Genomic DNA, 22,297 nt, shown 5'->3' on the forward strand with positions numbered 1-22,297 from the left:
ATGTAAGATAGTAAATTAAAGCTACACTCGTTGTGAATCCAGCCAACATGTCAGATTTAAAAAAGGCTTTTCGGCGAAAACATAAGAAGCTATTTTCTGATGATAGCACAACAGTAAAGAGGGTAGCATATTTCAACCCTGCAGGCGCTACACAAAACGCAGAAATAAAATATAAAACATGCCTTCCTTTGACAAGCTTCTTTTGTTGGCACACCAATATGTCCCATAAACATCACAATTGGTCCTTTTGTTGATTAATTCCGTTCATATATATCCAAAATGTCAATTTATTTGGCGTGTTTGATCCAGAAAAAAACAGCTTCCAAATTGCGCAACGTCACTACAAAATATTTTAAAAGTTGTCTGTAAACTTTGCCAAAACATTTCAAACTACTTTTGTAATCCCATTTTAGGTATTACAAAAACGTTAATAATCGATCAAATTGAAGACGGGTCTATCTGTGTTCAATACAGGAAGACAACAAACCAAGCTACTTTTCAAGTCTTGCGCAACTCTCAACAGTGTTACGCAGTTCCTAGATGGCCGTACTTCTTCATTGCACAAAGGAATAACCTCAACCAAATTCCAAAGTACGGTGGCATTCAGTGGAAGCGGTAGGAACTGAAAACAAGTTCCTAAGAAATATCGTTTCCCAATGAGAATTCACTGAACAGACAGATACCTCAAAAAACTAATTCTGAACGGTTAGTCCTCTTATGTCTGCTACATAAGTTCTGTTATACTCACAGACATGATTCAAACAGTTTTAGAAACTTCAGAGTGTTTTCTATCCAAATCTACTAATGACATGCATATCTTATATTCTTGGCATGAGTAGCAGGAAGTTGAAATTGGGCACGCTATTTATCCAAAAGTGAAAAGCAGCCCGAGGGAGTTATCCGGCTGGCTCCTCCGTTGCGACGTTACCTGAACGCCCATCTGCGGTCCGCTAATCGTTAGCTGTCTTATCGGCTGCTATCTGAATAGACCTATCAGACAATTATTATTATTATTTTTATTTTTATTCTTGGGCCTTTATAACTATATATATTGTTTTTTTTGCGAATTGGATTGATCCCCTCTACCACACGGAACCCCACTAATCCTACCGAAGGAAACGCACGAGGTGGCTAAAAACAGACCTCCATCCTATGCAAGCTTGCTACCGATGACCCGGCTAGCTGTCTGAATCGCCGTGACCCTAACCAACCTCACTACTCACTGGACCCTTTTGATCACTCGACTAAGCATGCCTCTCCTTAATGTCAATATGCCTTGTCCATTGCTGTTCTGGTTAGTGTTTATTGGCTTATTTCACTGTAGAGCCTCTAGTCCTGCTCACTATACCTTATCCAACCTATTAGTTCCACCACCCACACATGCGATGACATCTCCTGGTTTCAATGATGTTTCTAGAGACAATATCTCTCTCATCATCACTCGATACCTAGGTTTACCTCCACTGTATTCACATCCTACCATATCTTTGTCTGTACATTATACCTTGAAGCTATTTTATCACCCCCAGAAACCTCCTTTTACTCTCTGTTCCAGACGTTCTAGACGACAAATTCTTATTGCTTTTAGCCGTACCCTTATCCTACTCCTCCTCTGTTCCTCTGGCGATGTAGAGGTGAATCCAGGCCCTGCAGTGCCTAGCTCCACTCCTATTCCCCAGGCGCTCTCTTTTGATGACTTCTGTACCCGTAATAGCCTTGGTTTCATGCATGTTAACATTAGAAGCCTCCTCCCTAAGTTTGTTTTGTTCACTGCTTTAGCACACTCTGCCAACCCGGATGTTCTAGCTGTGTCTGAATCCTGGCTTAGGAAGACCACCAAAAATTCTGAAATATTCATCCCAAACGACAACATTTTCAGACAAGATAGAACTGCCAAAGGGGGCAGTGTTGCAATCTACTGCAAAGATAGCCTGCAGAGTTCTGTCCTACTATCCAGGTCTGTACCCAAACAATTTCTAAACAACTTCTCCTTTTAAAAATCCACCTCTCTAAAAACAAGTCTCTCACCGTTGCCGCCTGCTATAGACCACCCTCTGCCCCCAGCTGTGCTCTGGACACCATATGTGAACTGATTGCCCCCCATCTATCTTCAGAGCTCGTGCTGCTAGGTGACCTAAACTGGAATATGCTTAACACCCCAGCCATCCTACAATCTAAGCTTGATGCCCTCAAGCTCATACAAATTATCAATGAACCTACCAGGTACCTCCCCAAAGCCTTAAACACGGGCACCCTCATAGATATCATCCTAACCAACTTGCCCTCTAAATACACCTCTGCTGTCTTCAACCAAGATCTCAGCGATCACTGCCTCATTGCCTGCATCTGTAATGGGTCAGCGGTCAAACGACCTCCACTCATCACTGTCAAACGCTCCCTGAAACACTTCAGCGAGCAGGGCTTTCTAATCGACCTGGCCGGGGTATCCTGGAAGGATATTGATCTCATCCCGTCAGTAGAGGATGCCTGGTTATTTTTTTTGAATGCCTTCCTAACCATCTTAAATAAGCATGCCCCATTCAAGAAATTTAGAACCAGGAACAGATATAGCCCTTGGTTCTCCCCAGACCTGACTGCCCTTAACCAACACAAAAACATCCTATGGCGTTCTGCATTAGCATCGAACAGCCCCCGTGATATGCAGCTGTTCAGGGAAGCTAGAAACCACTATACACAGGCAGTTAGAAAAGCCAAGCAGAAATTTGCTTCCTGCAACACTAACTCAAAAAAGTTCTGGGACATTGTAAAGTCCATGGAGAATAAGAACACCTCCTCCAAGCTGCCCACCTCACTGAAGATAGGAAACACTGTCACCACTGATAAATCCACTATAATTGAGAATTTCAATAAGCATTTTTCTACAGCTGGCCATGCTTTCCACCTGGCTACCCCTACCCCGGTCAACAGCACTGCACCCCCCACAGCAACTCGCCCAAGCCTTCCCCATTTCTCCTTCTCCCAAATCCAGTCAGCTGATGTTCTGAAAGAGCTGCAAAATCTGGACCCCTACAAATCAGCCGGGCTAGACAATCTGGACCCTTTCTTTCTAAAATGATCTGCCGAAATTGTTGCCACCCCTATTACTAGCCTGTTCAAACTCTCTTTCGTGTCGTCTGAGATTCCCAAAGATTGGAAAGCAGCTGCGGCCATCTCCCTCTTCAAAGGGGGACACACTCTTGACCCAAACTGCTACAGACCTATATCTATCCTACCCTGCCTTTCTAAGGTCTTCGAAAGCCAAGTCAACAAACAGATTACCGACCATTTCGAATCTCACCATACCTTCTCTGCTATGCAATCTGGTTTCAGAGCTGGTCATGGGTGCACCTCAGCCACGCTCAAGGTCCTAAACGATATCTTAACCGCCATCGATAAGAAACATTACTGTGCAGCCGAATTCATTGATCTGGCCAAGGCTTTCGACTCTGTCAATCACCACATCCTCATCGGCAGACTCGACAGCCTTGATTTCTCAAATGATTGCCTCGCCTGGTTCACCAACTACTTCTCTGATAGAGTTCAGTGTGTCAAATCGGAGGGTCTGCTGTCCGGACCTCTGGCAGTCTCTATGGGGGTGCCACAGGGTTAAATTCTTGGACCGACTCTCTTCTCTGTATACATCAATGATGTCGCTCTTGCTGCTGGTGAGTCTCTGATCCACCTCTACGCAGACGACACCATTCTGTATACTTCTGGCCCTTCTTTGGACACTGTGTTAACTACCCTCCAGGAAAGCTTCAATGCCATACAACTCTCCTTCCATGGCCTCCAATTGCTCTTAAATACAAGTAAAACTAAATGCATGCTCTTCAACCGATCACTGCCTGCACCTGCCCGCCTGTCCAACATCACTACTCTGGACGGCTCTGACTTAGAATACGTGGACAACTACAAATACCTAGGTGTCTGGTTAGACTGTAAACTCTCCTTCCAGACCCACATCAAACATCTCCAATCCAAAGTTAAATATAGAATTGGCTTCCTATTTCGCATCCTTCACTCGTGCTGCCAAACATACCCTTGTAAAACTGACCATCCTACCAATCCTCGACTTTGGCGATGTCATTTACAAAATAGCCTCCAATACCCTACTCAACAAATTGGATGCAGTCTATCACAGTGCAATCCATTTTGTCACCAAAGCCCCATATACTACCCACCATTGCGACCTGTACGCTCTCGTTGGCTGGCCCTCGCTTCATACTCATCGCCAAACCCACTGGCTCCATGTAATCTACAAGAACCTGCTAGGTAAACTCCCCCCTTATCTCAGTTCGCTGGACACCATAACATCACCCACCTGTAGCACGCACTCCAGCAGGTATATCTCTCTGGTCACCCCCAAAACCAATTCTTTCTTTGGCCGCCTCTCCTTCCAGTTCTCTGCTGCCAATGACTGGAACAAACTACAAAAATCTCTGAAACTGGAAACACTTATCTCCCTCACTAGCTTAAGCACCAACTGTCAGAGCAGCTCACAGATTACTGCACCTGTACATAGCCCACCTATAATTTAGCCCAAACAACTACCTCTTTCCCTACTGTATTTATTTTATTTATTTATTTATTTTGCTCCTTTGCACCCCATTATTTTTATTTATACTTTGCACATTCTTCCACTGCAAATCTACCATTCCAGTGTTTTACTTGCTATATTGTATTTACTTTGCCACCATGGCCTTTTTTTGCCTTTACCTCCCTTATCTCACCTCATTTGCCCACATCGTATATAGACTTGTTTATACTGTATTATTTACTGTATGTTTGTTTTACTCCATGTGTAACTCTGTGTCGTTGTATGTGTCGAACTGCTTTGCTTTATCTTGGCCAGGTCGCAATTGTAAATGAGAACTTGTTCTCAACTTGCCTACCTGGTTAAATAAAGGTGAAATAAAATAAATAAAAATGCTGCCCCCTATACCTTAAGAAGTTAAGGAGAAGTGTATCTAAAGTTCAATGCATAACACTTGAATTTTCATCAACATTTAGTATTTCTGTGAAGTCATGTGGCTCTCTGCAATATCACTGCATGTTTTGGAACTACTGAACATAACACGCTAATGTAAAATAAGATTTTACCGAACAAAACATACATGTATTGTGTAACATGAAGTCCTACGAGTGTCGTTTGATGAAGATCATCAAAGGTTAGTGATTCATTTTATCTCTATTTGTGCTTTTTGTGACTCCTCTCTTCGGCTGCCAAAATGGCTGGGTTTTTCTGTGGCTTGGTGGTGACCTAACATAATCGTTTGTGGAGCTTTCGCTGTAAATCATTTTTGAAATCAGACACTGTGGCTGGATTAACGAGAATGTTATCTTTAAAATGGTGCCTAATACTTGTATGTTTGAGAAATTTGATTTATGAGATTTCTGTTGATTTGTATTTGGCGCTTTGCAATTTCATTGGCTGTTGGCGAGGGGTACCGCTAGCGGAACATGTTAAATACACAGAAACACAATAGCGTCATATACTGTAGCATCATCATACCATAGCTGACCAATACATACTGTTATACAGAGGGAACCGAATCAGGAGAGGGAGAGAGAGAGAAAGATGGGGAGAGAGAGAATGAGAAAGAGTGAGACAGAACAAATGAGAAAGAGAGAGAGAGAGAGAGAGGGACAACAAATATCTCAACAGGTTGTGAATGGGAGTCCACTAAATGGGGTTTTGAATTGAAACTCTGACAGTTAAGAATAGTTTATTGATATTTTCTTAAATACTAGTAATTACAGTATATTTATGAATGTTTACTTTCCTGGGTTTTGAGATGATAGCATTGTGAAAGCATTGTGAAATCATTGTATGAGCGTTGTGAGTGCGTTGTGAGAGCGCTGTGTGCCTGTGCCCCAGTGAGCAGCAGTAAGCTTCATAATTAACTGTGGCTTTGTGTCTTAATGAAGGCCTTAGTGCTGCTTTGTGGGAATCCGGTGGTTCCACTGGGCATACTGGGCTTACTCAGAGGCTGAGTAATGGAGGGGCCAACAGGGGCCCGAACAGGAGCTCCAACAGGAGCCAAAAACTCAGCAGCTCAGTAGAGAAAGAGCAGGGGAAAAGAGACATCACTCAACCAAGGAAACACATCAAGTCGAGTACACTGAAGGCAAGCAAAATAACCCACACTATTTACTTCATATGTACTACAATATTTACTGTAAGTGTAGCACAATATATACTGCATGTGCACTTGAACAACAAACATGTACACAACAAAACATTGTAGCACCACATTTTAAACCTCTAAAATTCATAATTCAAACTTGCTGCTAGACACGTACACATAGTTAATAAGCTAAAACACACACACACACACACACACACACACACACACACACACACACACACACACACACACACACACACACACACACACACACACACACACACACACTCTTTCCATGACATAGACTGACCAGGTGAAAGCTATGATCCCTTATTGATGTCACTTGTTAAATCCATTTCAATCATTGTAGCTGAAGGGGAGGAGACAGGTTAAAGAAGGATTTTTAAGCCTTGAGACAGTTGAGTTTCCTGTGTGTATCAATAATGGTCCACCACCCAAAGGACATCCACCCAACTTGACACAACTGTGGGAAGCATTGCTGTCAACATGGGCCAGCATCACTGTGGAACGCTTTGACACCTTGTAGAGTCCATGCTGACAAATTGAGGCTGTTCTGAGGGCAGGGGTGCAACTCAATATTAGGAAGGTGTCCTTAATGTTTTGTACACTCAATGTATACATACACACACGTACACATGTACACACACACACAGTGCAACCCTGACCAGGGCAGTGCACTTAGAGTGTGTTAATTAATGAGTACACTGTGTTTTTTCTCCTGCCGCCTGTTAGTCAACTACTCCTCCACTCTCTCAATGGAAAACACTCAATTAAAGTCCCTGCACTAAGTCCACCAATTAGCACTGTACAACAACTGAAAGTTAGGCCCAGTCCCTTTGTGAACACATACACACACAGACACCTAATTAATTAGCATTAGTTGTGATTAATAATGAGCCCCCTTTTATGGACAATGTATGTCGCTGATGGCAGCCAGACACAACAAAGGCGTCTGAGCAGACAACTGGATTCATCCCGGCAGCGCGGGGGGATTTTAACATGTTTCTCACAGGGCTGACAAATGGCCTATTAATTATCTAATGTTGTCTGACAACAGGCGCTTGATAAAGATGTATGTTTGGGCGAGGTGGGGAGGGGAAGAGCAAGAGAAGGGGAGAGAGAGTGTGTGTAAGAGAGATGGAGAGAGAGAGGGAGAGGGAGGACATGCATATAGATCACACCTCAGAGCCACTGTTGTAGGCTTCATCCCCTACCATAAACACACACACACACATTTTACACACCACACACACAAAACCAACCACAATCCATACTAATGCATATGCAGAAGGTTTCCAAATAAACGCACACCACACACACACGCACACACACACACAAACACAAACACACACACACTGTGAAGCGAGGGTTGAGGGTTCTCTAACCACAATCAATATTATCAATGGAGAGGCTGAGGCACCTCCATATAAACTCAACCACTTCATATCATTAAGAGTCTCTAATGGCAGGGAGCATATGGGCCTCACTCTCTCTCCATCTCTTCCTCTCACTCACTCTCCCTGACTCCAATTTGGAGAGTTTATTATCAACCTGCGTGACAGGCGCTCCTAAGTGGATGCTGGTTGCCAAGTGATTTTTATGATTGTTTTACTCCAGCATTTGGCCTAATGAGATAGGATCCCAGTCGGACGCTAACTCAAGCCTGTCAGAGCCAAAAGCAAACAGAATAATAACTAAGCTCTCACATTGTTTCCACAGGCCATACATCAGGTCGGGTTTAAAGGGCCAGCGCATCAGCTACTGACCCCGGGCCCCGAGGGGCCCCCGCAGGATGGGAGGAGAGAGGGACGATATGGAGGGAGGAAGGGGGGACGGACGAGGGAGGTAGAGGTGAAAGGACAAGACGGTGGGAAAGGGAGCGAAAGAAATGAGAAAAAACTAAGACGGCTTTCCCCCCAAATAAATAAATGTTTCATTAGACTGAAATGTCTGCACGTGAACAAGAGCTGACCATTTTTTTGGAACAAAGACGCTGTTTGTGTGAAAGTGTGTATTGTATTTTTGTATTTTTTGTTTGTGAAAGGTGCTGTGTGTATGTGTGTGTGTGTGTGTGGAGATATTGATTAGGCTCTTTTCTCCTCTGCAGTGACGTGGAGTGAGTGTGTGTGTATTGATAAAGATCATCAATCCCATCATGATCCTCTGTCTCCCCCCTCCATGTCACACACCACAAGCTTTTTTATTTGTTTACTCTGAGTGCTCCCCCCATTCCTCTCCTCATCCCTCTACTGCCCCAGACAGCCGCCCAGCAATACCTTACCCCTCCCCATTGAGACATGAAGAGAAAATGCCACTAAATACTGTTTTTGCACACAAACACACACACAAATTATCGTTACCATTCACACATAAAAGACACAACATCTTCCACGACTAACCAAAAGAACTGTACTTCTAAATGCAGCCTGATTTAACCAGTTCATCTCACCTATAATAACTAACTAAGAAAATATACTATTCATACTTATTAAAGGAGAAAATGATACATTAATTGATTGAATTTGTATTCATCACTTCCATACTGCTGTAACTGCTGTTGTCTCTCTCTCTCTCTCTCTCTCTCTCTCTCTCTCTCTCTCTCTCGATATTGTGGCTAAATGCCATCAGGCCCTAATGTAATTATGCCTCACAGTTGTCCACATTTGAGAAATGAATCAGTTGATGAAATGTGTGTGAGGCAGCTCATGGGCAGCACAGAGGAGACGTATATCCAAAGTGGGCGCTGCCAGCCCCGAGGTCCCCCAGAAACCCCACGGGTGCCCGGCCGTCTGCCTGTCGTAAAAGTGAAATGATAGCATATGTGCTATGTTTAATTTTGTTGTCTTCATAATGTATTACACAATTAGATTGATTTGACAATTTCCATTATGCTTGATAAAATATTTATCAAGGCCTGCGGAGAATCGCTCTTATCAAAGACTCATCAGTCGTGCAGATGGTCCACTGTTATCCGGTGTGAGAGGAAAATCTTTCAGAACCGTGTCCCAGTTAGCCTATTAGCTTGGGTTTGGCCAGTGTGGTGTGGCACGGTGAGGTCATCAGTAACCTACCGATGGCCGGGTGTCCCTCCCTCCCTGGCCGGGCCAGAACGGAGGGGTCCCCCTCACCCTCCTCTCTCTCACTCACCGTGCACAGCCGCCACACATCCATCACACTGCAGAAAAGTTAAGGAGCCAAATTGGACTCATCTGTCTCAATGCTGGATGCAGATGGAGTTTGTTCTGCAGAGGGAGGTGCAGTTAGTCACCCCTACTGGCCCTCTCCTATCCCGTCTACCTCCACCAAAACCAGATCCACCTGGAAACCCAGGCAGGGGAAGGGCAGAGTGGGGGGAGACTGACCAATGACCACCTATTGTGCACATACACACACACACACACACACACACACACACACACACACACACACACACACCACATCAGTGTCCATAGTGCAGCCTGCAGCATGGCGGTGGCCAGCATAGCTGGCTCATTAATAAAGTGGTAAACGAAGAGCATGCATAAAACATGAAGAAGCGGCGCGCGGTAATGAACTGCTGCTCCGTAATTGCATCTCGGTAGCCGTAAAATGAAGACAAAATATTTGAAGAGGGATTCTGTCACCTCTCTGCAGACACATCACTAATCACAGGCTCACAAGGGCCCTCGGGGTCTCCCCCCGACAGGGAGCAGGGGCTGAATAGTCTGGGCGGAGACATTGGCAACACCCATCCTCTAATAGGACATAATTGAATAATTAGTGACTACAGGGAGACTACCATGGGGGAAGTATGTCAGTGGTCATTGGTATATCATTTGATCAAATGTTATGAATATACTGCGGTAATGCGATTTCTTAGCAAAAACCTGTGTCTAGATAGAATATATATATATATATATATGTCAATACATAAAAGACTGCACACACATGCACTGCACATATTTTTTTTACACATTATCAGGCATGTTGCTTCAAAGTAGCCTATTAGATCTCCTCTCTTTCTACATTTCTAACTGATATTTTCATCTCATGTTTGTTTTACTAGCACAGACTGGAATAAGTTCCGGGATTCTTCCAAAGAGTCAATACAGGACTAAGATTGAATTGTACTACACCGGCTATGACGCTCGTCGGATGTGGCGGGCTTGCAAACTATTACGGACTACAAAGGGAAGCACAGCCGCGAGCTGCCCAGTGACACGAGCCTACCAGATGAGCTAAATTACTTCTATGCTCGCTTCGAGACAAGCAACACTGAAGCATACATGAGAGCACCAGCTGTTCTGGACAACTGTGTGATTCACAAGGCCACAGGGCCAGATGGATTACCAGGACGTGTACTCTGACCAACTGACAAGTGTCTTCACTGACATTTTCAACCTGTCCCTGACCGAGTCTGTAATAGCAACATGTTTTAAGCAGACTACCATAGTCCCTGTGCCCAAGAACACTAAGGTAACCTGCCTAAATGACTACTGACCCATAGCACTCAAGTCTGCAGACATGAAGTTCTTTGAAAGGCTGGTCATGGCCCACATCACCACCATTATCCCAGAAAACCTGGGATAATACATACTGCCCCAACAGATCCACAGATGACACAATCTCTATTGCACGCCACACTGCCCTTTCCCACCTGGACAAAAGGAAAACCTACGTGAGAATGCTATTCATTGACTACAGCTCAGCAGTCAACACCATAGCGCACTCAAATCTCAACACTAAGTTAAAGACTCTGGGACTAAACACCTCCCTCTGTAACTGGATCCTGGACTTCCTGACGGGCCACCCCAGGTGGTAAGCGTAGGTAACAGCACATCTGCCATTCTGATCCTCATCATGGGGGCCCCTCAAGGGTGCGTGCTCAGTCCCCTCCTGTACTCCCTCTTCACCCAGGACTGCATGGCCAAGCACGACTCCAACACCATCATTAAGTTTGAAGACGACACTCCAGAGGTAGGCCTGAGGTAGGCCTCAGGTAGGCCTGATCACCAACAACAATGCGACAGCTTATAGGGAGGAGGTCAGAGATCTGGCAGTGTGGTGCCAGGATAACAATCTCTCCCTCAACGTGATCAAGACAAAGGAGATGATTGTGGACTACAGGAAATTCTCATCTCATTGTCTTCAATGGAGGCTGTAGTGAAGCAGGTTGAGAGCTTCAAGTTCCTTGGTGTCCACATCACCAACAAACTATCATGGTCCAAACACACCAAGACAGCCGTGAAGAGGGCACGACAAAGCCTATTACCCCTCAGGAGGTTGGCATGGGTCCTCAGATCCTCAAGAAGTTATACAGCTGCAGCATCGAGAGCATCCTGGCTGGTTGCATCACTGCCTGGTATGGCAACTGCTCGACCTCTGACCGCAAGGCACTACAAAGTACAGTACATCACATCACAGGGGCCAACCATCCTGCCATCCAGGACCTCTATACTAGGCAGTGTCAGAGGAAGGCCCTAAAAATTGGAAAAGACTCCAGCCACCTTAGTCATAGACTGTTCTCCAAAAGGCTTCTTAACAGCTTCTACGCTGCTGCTACTCTCTGTTTATTATCTATGCATAGTTACTTTACTTTAATTACCTCGACTAACCCCCGCACATTGACTCTGTACCGGTAGCCCCTGTATATAGCCTCACTATTGTTATTTTATTGTTGCTCTTTAATTATATAAATATTATTTTTATTTTATTAACTTCAGTTTATTTTATTAAATTCTTTCTTAAGACTTTTTTTCCCTTAAAACTGCATTGTTGGTTAAGGGCATGTAAGTAAGCATTTCACTGTAAGGTCTACACCTGTTGTGATTTGATTTGATGTGCGGTGCGGTGCCCTTCAGACAAAGGTGTTTTCCCTCTAATTGCATTATGGAACTAACATTTGCGGATAACCTACTACCTTGTGTGCATTGCTGTGCTTATAATGTGAATAAATAATATAAGCTAAACATTCTGATCTGGTGTATCAGACTGATTGCTTTTTAACGTCATTTAAAAATATATATATCCTAGGCCTACTGGTTGTATAAATCTATCGTCCCATAACTGTCTCAGAGTCTGTTTGGAATAGGATATTTCTTTCTCGACAAGCTGACCAATAGAATAGGTATACTGTTGACAAAGGCTAGGGATTTTGCTGTTCATTACTCGTCTTGTTGGCTGAGGAAAAGTTCATGTGGACAGGGATTCTAAACATCTTCAAAGTGCAGAATTTGGCAAGAGGCTAAGAGACAAGAGACATCATTGCATCCTTGACTTGCATGTTCAGTTAATATGAATTACCATAATCTAAATGTGATTTATGTCATTCTGAGCACCGTGGGTGAACGCCCTAATCAGGTTACGCACCCAATGCATATGGGCCCGGTAGATTTCTGAAATGTCCGGTAAATTAAAAGGTTGCTGGTCAAATGTTCGGCACCACATATTCCTAACGGAAACCCTGACACACACACACACACACACACAGACACAGACACAGACACACTCACACACACACACACACACACAAGGCAGAGACAGGTGGACACCCACATGAGAGATTGGATTCCCACCGAGGGGTGTCACACAGACAGTTAGAGAGTGTAGCTGGTGACAGGGCTGCCTTGGTGACATAATGAAGGCGCTGTGCCTGTCACGGGGGTCAGCAGTAATCACACCGGCCGCACAGGGACAGGGACACACACATAATGAATCCCAGCCATGACAAATGGCCCACAGCTCCAGAGTGAGGCATCTGACAAACTCAGGCACATCACAGACACATCACAGATACACACACACACACACACACACACACATTACGGAGACACATACAGCGACACACACATCACAGAAACACATACACACCAACAGTCACATATACAAATGTCAAAAAGACACCGACACAATCACATCACAGACACACACACACACAAACAGTCACGTATAGACACACACGGACACAACATACTCCCGTCACACAAGAAAATCAAATACTGACTCACAGACATACAATAAGCTATGAGATATATCACGCATACGTTGACCACACCCTTATAAGCAGATCTCACGCCTCTCAGATCTCAGACTGTTTTCTCTTTTGTGGATTGCCTCTGGTCAGATTACTTGCTAGTAGTATATGTGTTCACTTAACACGCTCGAACATGCGCACACATGTACTTGATTCCATTCCCCTCATTCTGCTCCAGTCATTCCCATGAGCCGTCCTCACCAACCTCCTGTTCTAAAACATTACAAAAGTTCGACCTTGCATAATCAATAATGACCTGGAGAAAACGTCCACCGTAACTGGGGTCGGGTCATTCCTATCTCCGTACCCACCCGTTCTCTCTCACACCACTGACACGTTCCCATCTAGTCACTAAGGTTCAACCACCTTTGTTCTTTTGTGAAATTAGAGGCACCTCAGTACCAATGAAAAGGGCTTTATAATACGTCTTCTTTGAGTCAGCTTTATTTAATTAATCCTTTTCTCTCGCCCTCCAAGCCACTTGAAACAGGCCCAAAAAGAGCCTTTGTCACCACTATTGGCCCTATGTAGAGAGAGGTCAGAGGTTATCAAAACAGGCATTGTTTACGTCTCACAATGGAAGCACCAATTCAGAGGAGGCCCCTCTTTCTTCATTTTCTGTCCTATCCTCCCTTTCTCTTAGCCTCCGTCACTTTATACTTCTCCGTCCCCTTGCCCTCGATCCTTCACGAGGATACGTTTACTCCCCCAAAAACCACCGGATTCATGTGTGTACCGTGAAGAATGTCTACACTGTATTAGTAGGTGCGGTGTGTTCCATGGGGCTGCTAGTCACTAAATCAGACCCGAGAAAAGGGTCTATGAGGGAAAGAAGCAAGAAAACTCAACTGTAGGAAAGCATTCAATATGTCATATTTAAATAGAGGTAAACTGACCAAACGGGACCTATGTCTGACATCTTCCATTTGGTCTCGTTGGATTTAGATGGTTTTTGTCTGACCGTTGCATTCCAGTCCGTAGGCCTTCTACCCTCCGACACTGGCATAGGAGCAGTCCAACCTTGTTACTGACTTGTTACCTACAATAACGTGTATACTACAGAGGCCTTCCAAAGCCCTCCCAGACATGTGAAATGGGGCCGAGCATCGAGAGCTCTTGGAGAGGATGTTTGTTTTGTGATTGTTGGAAGCCGGACCGTTCGCCTTGTACCCTAAGCAACACAGTATACCTCCCTTATTTGTTATGGAAGTCAATTTCCCTGTATTCAGATGTGATTTAACTGGACAATACAGCGGGACTGTGGCCTCTCTCTCTGATCATTTGTCTTTGTGTTTAACTAGATAGCTAGATAGCTAGAGAGCTAACCTAGGTGTCTGGCTAGACTGTAAACTCTCCTTCCAGACTCACATTAAGCATCTCCAATCCAGAATTAAATCTAGAATCGGCATCCTGTTTCGCAACAAAGCCTCCTTCACTCACGCTTCCAAACATACCCTCCTAAAACTGAATATCCTACCGATCCTTGACTTAGGCGATGTCATTTACAAAATAGCCTCCAACACTCTACTCAGCAAACTAGATGCAGTCTATCACAGTGCCATCCGTTTTGTCACCAAAGCCCCATATACTACCCACCACTGCGACCTGTATGCTCTTGTTGGCTGGCCCTCGCTACATATACTACCTACCTCATCCCCATACTGTTTTTATTTTATTTACTTTTCTGCTCTTTTGCACACCAGCATCTCTACTCGCACATCATCATCTGCTCATTTATCACTCCAGTGTTAATCTGCTAAATTGTAATTATTCGATACTATGGCCTATTTATTGCCTACATCCTCCTGCCTTTTGCACACAATGTATATAGACTGTGGCCTATTTATTGCCTCACATCCTCCTGCCTTTTGCATCTTTCCCTCCACAATGACTGGATAAAAATAGACTTTCTTAATTCTACTGTGTCATTGATTTGTTTATTGTGTTTTTATTGGCTTGTTTATTGTTTACTATCCAGTGTTCATTTGCTAACTCTGTGTTGTTTTGTGTATATAGATTTTCTGTTATTGTCATCCCACTGCTGCTTTGCTTTATCTTGGCCAGGTCGCAGTTGTAAATGAGAACTTGTTCTGAACTGGCCTACCTGGTTAAATAAAGTTGAAATAAAAATAACAGCATCATGTAGAGTTGTTGTAGCTCTGAATCAAACTGCTGTAAGACTGTGTCTATGTAACCTTGATTTAACTAGGCAAGTCAGTTAAGAACAAATGCTTATTTACAATGACAGCCTATTGGGGAACAGTGGCATATTTTTACCTTGTCAGCTGGGGGATTCGATCCAGTAACCTTTTGGTTACTGGCCCAATGGTCAAACCACTAGGCTACCTGCAGCCCCTGATCAAATAAACCTCCAGGCACCAGTTAAAGCCTCTAAAATCCTCTTGCCCAACTGTAACTATGACAGATGAACAGGTCAACTCTAAGGATTAAATGGATTAAAAAGCCCATGAGGTTTTTTAGTCCAGGACCAGGTTTAATCTGTGTCTGGGAAACCAGTGCATACGTATGTGTGTTTGCGTGAGTGTGTGTGTGTGTCTAGGAGGGTAGCCTTGGTCGTGGCCATGGGGAAGAGTGGTTGATACACATGAAGAGTGACAGCTGCCAAATGACAGCGAGATTGAGGAGAAAACACGGAGGGACAGTGAGGGAGTGAGAGAAACATGACAGTAACAGCGACTTAGATTAAATCGGGAGACACACACACACACACACACACACCCATGTCCCAACCCATCACAGGGCTCCGCTTCACACATGGGGGAAGATGGGAAACGCGATTCTCTCCTCTATTGTGCTCATTGTCTCACGTGGACGGTGCGCATGGAGCTCCCAGAAAGCCTTGCTTCTAGGGCCTTGTTAAAGCAAACAGGGACTCTAAACAGAGCCACATGGGCCTCTTTAATGACTGACATTCCGTAATGACCTGGTTTGAATTGAAATACTTGGTGTTTATTTCACAATAAACTGCCAATATTCTTCCAATGTAAAATTCCTAAGTGCTTGACTGATTTGAGGCTTTTTTAATCTGTAATTTATAGAACACTGTGATGTGGTTAAAAAGTAATCCGCAGAAATTCGGTGAGGTGAGGATGAGGATAAAGGTGAGGATTTTCATATATAACTCCTCTTTGTCTGTTTCCCGTACAGAAACCAAAAAGGATATCACATAATATTTATGTACTGGTTATTGCCTTACACATTTGAATGGTTTTAGTAATGACTGGCTCTGGTCACAGATTTTGAAGAGATTTCTCAAGGGGATATGACATGATCACGTGTCAAATCAACCGCCATTCAATTGGGATACACTAAAATGACCTTTAAACTAGTAACAAAACGCTGATTCGGTGAGCGAGTTCATTAGAAAGTGCATTGATGATGTCGTTTCCATAGCAACAATTAAAACATTCCCAAACCAGAAACTGTGGATTGATGGCAGCATTCGCGTGAAACTGAAAGCCCGAACCACTGCTTTTAATCAGGCAAAGGTGACCGGAAACATGACCGAAATCAAACAGTGTAGCTATTCCCTCCACAAGGCAATCAACCAAACTAAGCGTCAGTATAGAGACAAAGTAGAGTCACAATTCAACGGCTCAGACACAAGAGGTATGTGGCAGGGTCTACAGTCAATCACGGATTACAAAAAGAAAACCAGCCCTGTCACGGACCAGGATGTCTTGCTCCCAGGCAGACTAAATAACTTTTATGCCCGCTTTGAGGACAATACAGTGCCACTGACACGGCCCGCAACCAAAACCTGCAGACTCTCCTTCACTGCAGCCGACATGAGGAAAACATTTAAATGTGTTAACCCTCGCAAGGCTGCAGGCCCAGACGGCATCCCCAGCCGCGTCCTCAGAGCATGCGCAGACCAGCTGGCTGGTGTGTTTACGGACATATTCAATCAATCCTTATCTCAGTCTGCTGTTCCCACATGCTTCAAGAGGGCCACCATTGTCCCTGTTCCCAAGAAAGCTAAGGTAACTGAGCTAAATGACTACCGCCCCGTAGCACTCGCTTCCGTCATCATGAAGTGCTTTGAGAGACTAGTCAAGGACCATATCACCTCCACCCTACCTGACACCCTAGACCCACTCCAATTTGCTTACCGCCCAAATAGGTCCACAGACGATGCAATCTCAACCACACTGCACACTGCCCTAACCCATCTGGACAAGAGGGATACCTATGTAAGAATGCTGTTCATCGACTACAGCTCAGCATTTAACACCATAGTACCCTCCAAACTCGTCATCAAGCTCGAGACCCTGGGTCTCGACCCCGCCCTGTGCAACTGGGTCCTGGACTTCCTGACGGGCCGCCCCCAGGTGGTGAGGGTAGGTAACAACATCTCCACCCCGCTGATCCTCAACACTGGGGCCCCACAAGGGTGCGTTCTGAGCCCTCTCCTGTACTCCCTGTTCACCCATGTCTGCGTGGCCATGCACACCAACAACTCAATCATCAAGTTTGCGGACGACACTACAGTGGTAGGCTTGATTACCAATAACGACGAGACGGCCTACAGGGAGGAGGTGAGGACCCTCGGAGTGTGGTATCAGGAAAATAACCTCACACTCAACGTCAACAAAACAGAGGAGATGATTGTGGACTTCAGGAAACAGCAGAGGGAGCACCCCCCTATCCACATCGATGGGACAGTAGTGGAGAGTGTAGTAAGTTTTAAGTTCCTCGGCGTACACATCACGGACAAACTGAATTGGTCTGAAGAAATTTGGCTTGTCACCAAAAGCACTCACAAACTTCTACAGATGCACAAACGCGAGCATCCTGTTGGGCTGTATCACCGCCTGGTACGGCAACTGCTCCACCCACAACCGTAAGGCTCTCCAGAGGGTAGTGAGGTCTGCACAATGCATCACCGGGGGCAAACTACTTGCCCTCCAGGACACCTACACCACCCGATGTCACAGGAAGGCCATAAAGATCATCAAGGACAACAACCACCCAAGCCACTGCCTGTTCACCCCGCTATCATCCAGAAGGCGAGGTCAGTACAGGTGCATCAAAGCAGGGACCGAGAGACTGAAAAACAGCTTCTATCTCAAGGCCATCAGACTGTTAAACAGCCACCACTAACATTGAGTGGCTTCTGCCAACACACTGACTCAACTCCAGCCACTTTAATAATGGGAATTGATGGAAATTGATGTAAAATATATCACTAGCCACTTTAAACAATGCTACTTAATATAATGTTTACTTACCCTACATTACTCATCTCATATGTATATACTTTACTCGATACCATCTACTGCATCTTGCCTATGCCGTTCTGTACCATCACTCATTCATATATCTGTATGTACATATTCTTTATACCTTTACACTTGTGTGTATAAGGTAGTAGTTTTGGAATTGTTAGGTTAGATTACTCGTTGGTTATTACTGCATTGTCGGAATAGGAGCACAAGCATTTCGCTACACTCGCATTAACATCTGCTAACCATGTGTATGTGACAAATAAATTTGATTTGATTTTTGATTTGAAAACGATGCTCATTTGAAAATGCTTTGTTGAAGGTATAAGGAGGTCAAATAAAATCGGTGTAAAAATGTTTTGCCTCAAATAGAGGGTGAGAAAAATATTCAATTGATAACCTTGTAGCATTTATTTCCAAGGATTTCCACAAGGATAAAATATTTGAAAAAAATACTATGTATGAAAAATAGAAACAATAATGAATAAACATGATTTTCATCTTTTAATTTATACTGAACCCTGATTTATTCAAATTGAACTAATACAAAATGTTTGTAATTTAACAACTTGAGATACAGTATCAATGAAGTAGAGAGATCATTTGAACCCCATATCAGCAGAGGCCGGTTCATTTCACATGACAAAAATGACATCTCAATTGAAGAGAGATATCGGCCTATAAAAACACAGACTATAATGCAACGCTCATACAAAATCACATTACAAGTACTGACCTGGGGAATACAGCAATTAATGAGCACAACAACATAGATTGCACTTATTTTGAACATTTCCTATATTGACAACTCAGGATGAAGAGCATGACAATGAAGACTGTGAATTTCAGCTTTTACTCATTAGTAATCTCCCTAATTCAACGTCCTGCATGCTTTCAGCAAGCCACAAAATCAATCATGGCCTGTATTTTTTTTCCCTCATTTTGATGGAATGTGTGGTGGGGGAAAAATTGAAACTCTAAACTAGCAACAATACAACAGCCATGTACATAGATGGAAATCAATACTAATTAAAACTGAACAAGTGTTCCACTTTAAACACTCAAAGAGTGCATTGGTCATTAAATACATTTTCATCACTTATTAGTTAAGGGTTTTAAATGAAGTCCATGGCTTCTGCATCCTTTGGGATAGCACATTGCCTCCACGCTTGCGTAGCCAATTTAGCCATGCGTGCCTTGCAATCAAATGCCAACCAAATTAAGAATCAAACAGTTTCATGTTATGTGTCAGTCTCTAAAATGATCGGTATTAGAAGCATTTAATTAAACTTTCAAATTCAAATGTACTAATCAGTTTGCGGCAGAGTGGCCACTTGTTTTTCCCACATGAAACGCCACGGCTGGCCGGCCCAGCCCCGCGCTCTCCTGCTCATTAACATGAAGGTGCGATTTGCATTTCCTGATAGACTATTCCTGTTTTAATATCCCTCTTTCTGTGTACACATTAATCACTGAGAGGAAGGCCACCACAGGCCTCCATTAACCCTCCGAATCTGCCACAAAACAAATATTACAAGGGTTCACTAATGTGGAGATCAGAAAGTCACTTGTCCATTATATAATTGAAATGAAGGCGGAGTGTTGCACTTCTGAAGCGCTCGATAATTACCAGCTGTTAATTGCGCACTTGTGGTGTCTCACTTCTAATTAAAAAGAGCAGCTCGTCGCAGGACGATAAGCGACGGTGGAGTGCGGACGGTTTAATCAACAAAGCCTGAGAATTTGTTTCTGCCGTGGCCAGCAGCGGGCTGGAGAAATCTTCAAATAACCAAGGGGAGATTAGGACCTGTCCATTACGAGCAGTCAGGTTTTATTTGGGCCAGCATGGAGTGGCGGTGCTTCTGAAGTTGTCCCGCTGCAGAGTCCCGGCGCAGCGCGGCTGGGGGTGTACGTCTAATCAGCCCGCTGCCGGCCCTGAGCGCTCAAGTGGAGGAATTGGACCCCGCTGGTTTGTGGAGGGAGCGAGGAGGGGAGTGAGGGAGGCGGAGTGGCGGGCTAGTCCCCCACTGATCATTCTTCCTCTCTCTCCTTCGCCTTCTTTCACTTTCTCTTCTCTTCCTGTCTCAGCAGCCTTTCAGTCCTTGCTTCTTTTCACTGCTGTGATGAGCCAACAGATTTTAACAACACCTTTAACACCTCATTTCCAAAGCATTCCAAAGCTTAACTCTCCGACTTAACTTATTGCTAAGGAACAAAAAGTCTAAAACAAACTGTGAATGTGCAGTGATGTGTGCCTGTCCAAAGAACTCAGCGTCTCTACACATGTGAAGGTTGTCCATGGACCACTTCTGATATCCCATTCAACTACCAGCAACAGCAGAGAATAAGAGGAAAAAATAACTTTTTGCTCTTGATAGTCACCAAACATGTCTATAACTCAACTCAGTGTTTATAGGCAGGAGACAGTTCCCTGGGTCAGCAGCCCTAGGCCTCTTCTAGCAACTCCCCACCCACACCTCACATGCCCCTCACTGTACAGACCCAGTGGTTTGTGATAACTGTCTGAACCAAACCACCCCAACTCCCCCCCCTCCGACCTCTCTGCTCCCTGGCTGATAAAACAGTCTGCCAGGAAGTGGCCTTCTCTTCCACTTCCTCCCTCTCATGCTCAATCAACACCTGTCACCACGGCGATCCTCCGTGGCGATGGCCCCAGCCAGCCAATGAGTGGCCCCGGAGCCGGGTGTAGGCGGTGGGCCCCGGGCTCAAACTCTGTCAGGGTTTATCTAAGGAAACAGTCGCTGGGGCGAGGAGGTGGAGAAGAGAGGGGCGAGGAGGGGTAAGGAGGAGTGGGGTAAAGGATGGCCTGGCCACACTGACAGATTAATCCAGGCAAGGACCACTTCCTGATCCCAAAGCACAGAGGACACTAATTAGGGGAAGGCCCAGACACCACAATAAGAGCTGACAACTCAGTGTACTTAGGGCTCTGGCTTCAGAGACTGTACTGTAATGTAAAGAGTGTTGTACGTGACAACAAGTGAAGATGTTAACCTGTAAGGCCACATGTTTGAGTGGGTGCCAATGTCCTGTGAGCAAGTTTGACTGTTTATAGATCATTTTTTATTATCTCAAACCCATAGTGAATTATAATTCAGATGGCCTCGTCCATGGCATGTCTGAACTGTGGGTGAAACCCTGCAATTCTCTCTCTCTCTCTCTCTCTCTCTCTCTCTCTCTCTCTCTCTCTCTCTCTCTCTCTCTCTCTCTCTCTCTCTCTCTCTCTCTCTCTCACTCACTCACTCACTCACACACACACACACACACACAAAGTAATTGTGTGTGTGTGTGTTCCCTGTGTTAATGACATCCTGTTTACTAACAGGTTGTACAGGGTGGTTGGGGTTGGTTGAGGTCACACCCTCACACTCAATATGTCTGGCTGTTCTGGTATCCTCTCTTTCTATTCAAATGACCTTTGACCCAGTGCTAAACACTGCTGCTCCTGGGAACCACTGGGCTCAGCCTAAACAGTGTCATATCACTTCAGCAGCAGTTTCATCATGACCACACACATTCTACCTACCTCTACGACCTGCAAATCAAATTGAAAAGGAGAGAACACCAACCCAGAAGGCACATTTAAAGTACTGTTAGATGTTAGAAGAAAAGTAGAAACATAAACAGCAGTTTTACTACATGATAGGAGCTAGGGCCTTGTTTTACTTTGATAAGTTCTTGCTGGGTTATTGGATTGTTTTACGCTGGCTGGGAGAGTTTTACTTTGAAGGCGTTCTTAGTCTATGGGTGTGTGTGTGTGTGTGTGTGTGGGTGTGGTGAGCACTCAGAGTGTCTGTTGTGGGCAGTGGAGGCCCAGTGGTGTTTATTCATCACTAAGCTAATGTCTTCCCCACTGAGAGGCAGCAGGG

At 44.5% G+C, this 22,297-nt stretch overlaps 1 protein-coding gene across 17 annotated transcripts in view; it reads right to left on the minus strand.

Annotated features, from left to right (window-relative positions):
• Positions 1–22,297, minus strand: part of LOC112267385 (histone-lysine N-methyltransferase MECOM) — a 198,385-nt gene that overhangs the window by 130,968 nt on the left and 45,120 nt on the right. The gene's annotated exons all lie outside the window — the stretch shown is intronic.

This window comes from Oncorhynchus tshawytscha, linkage group LG14, assembly GCF_018296145.1.
Source record: "Oncorhynchus tshawytscha isolate Ot180627B linkage group LG14, Otsh_v2.0, whole genome shotgun sequence".
NCBI lineage: Eukaryota > Metazoa > Chordata > Actinopteri > Salmoniformes > Salmonidae > Oncorhynchus > Oncorhynchus tshawytscha.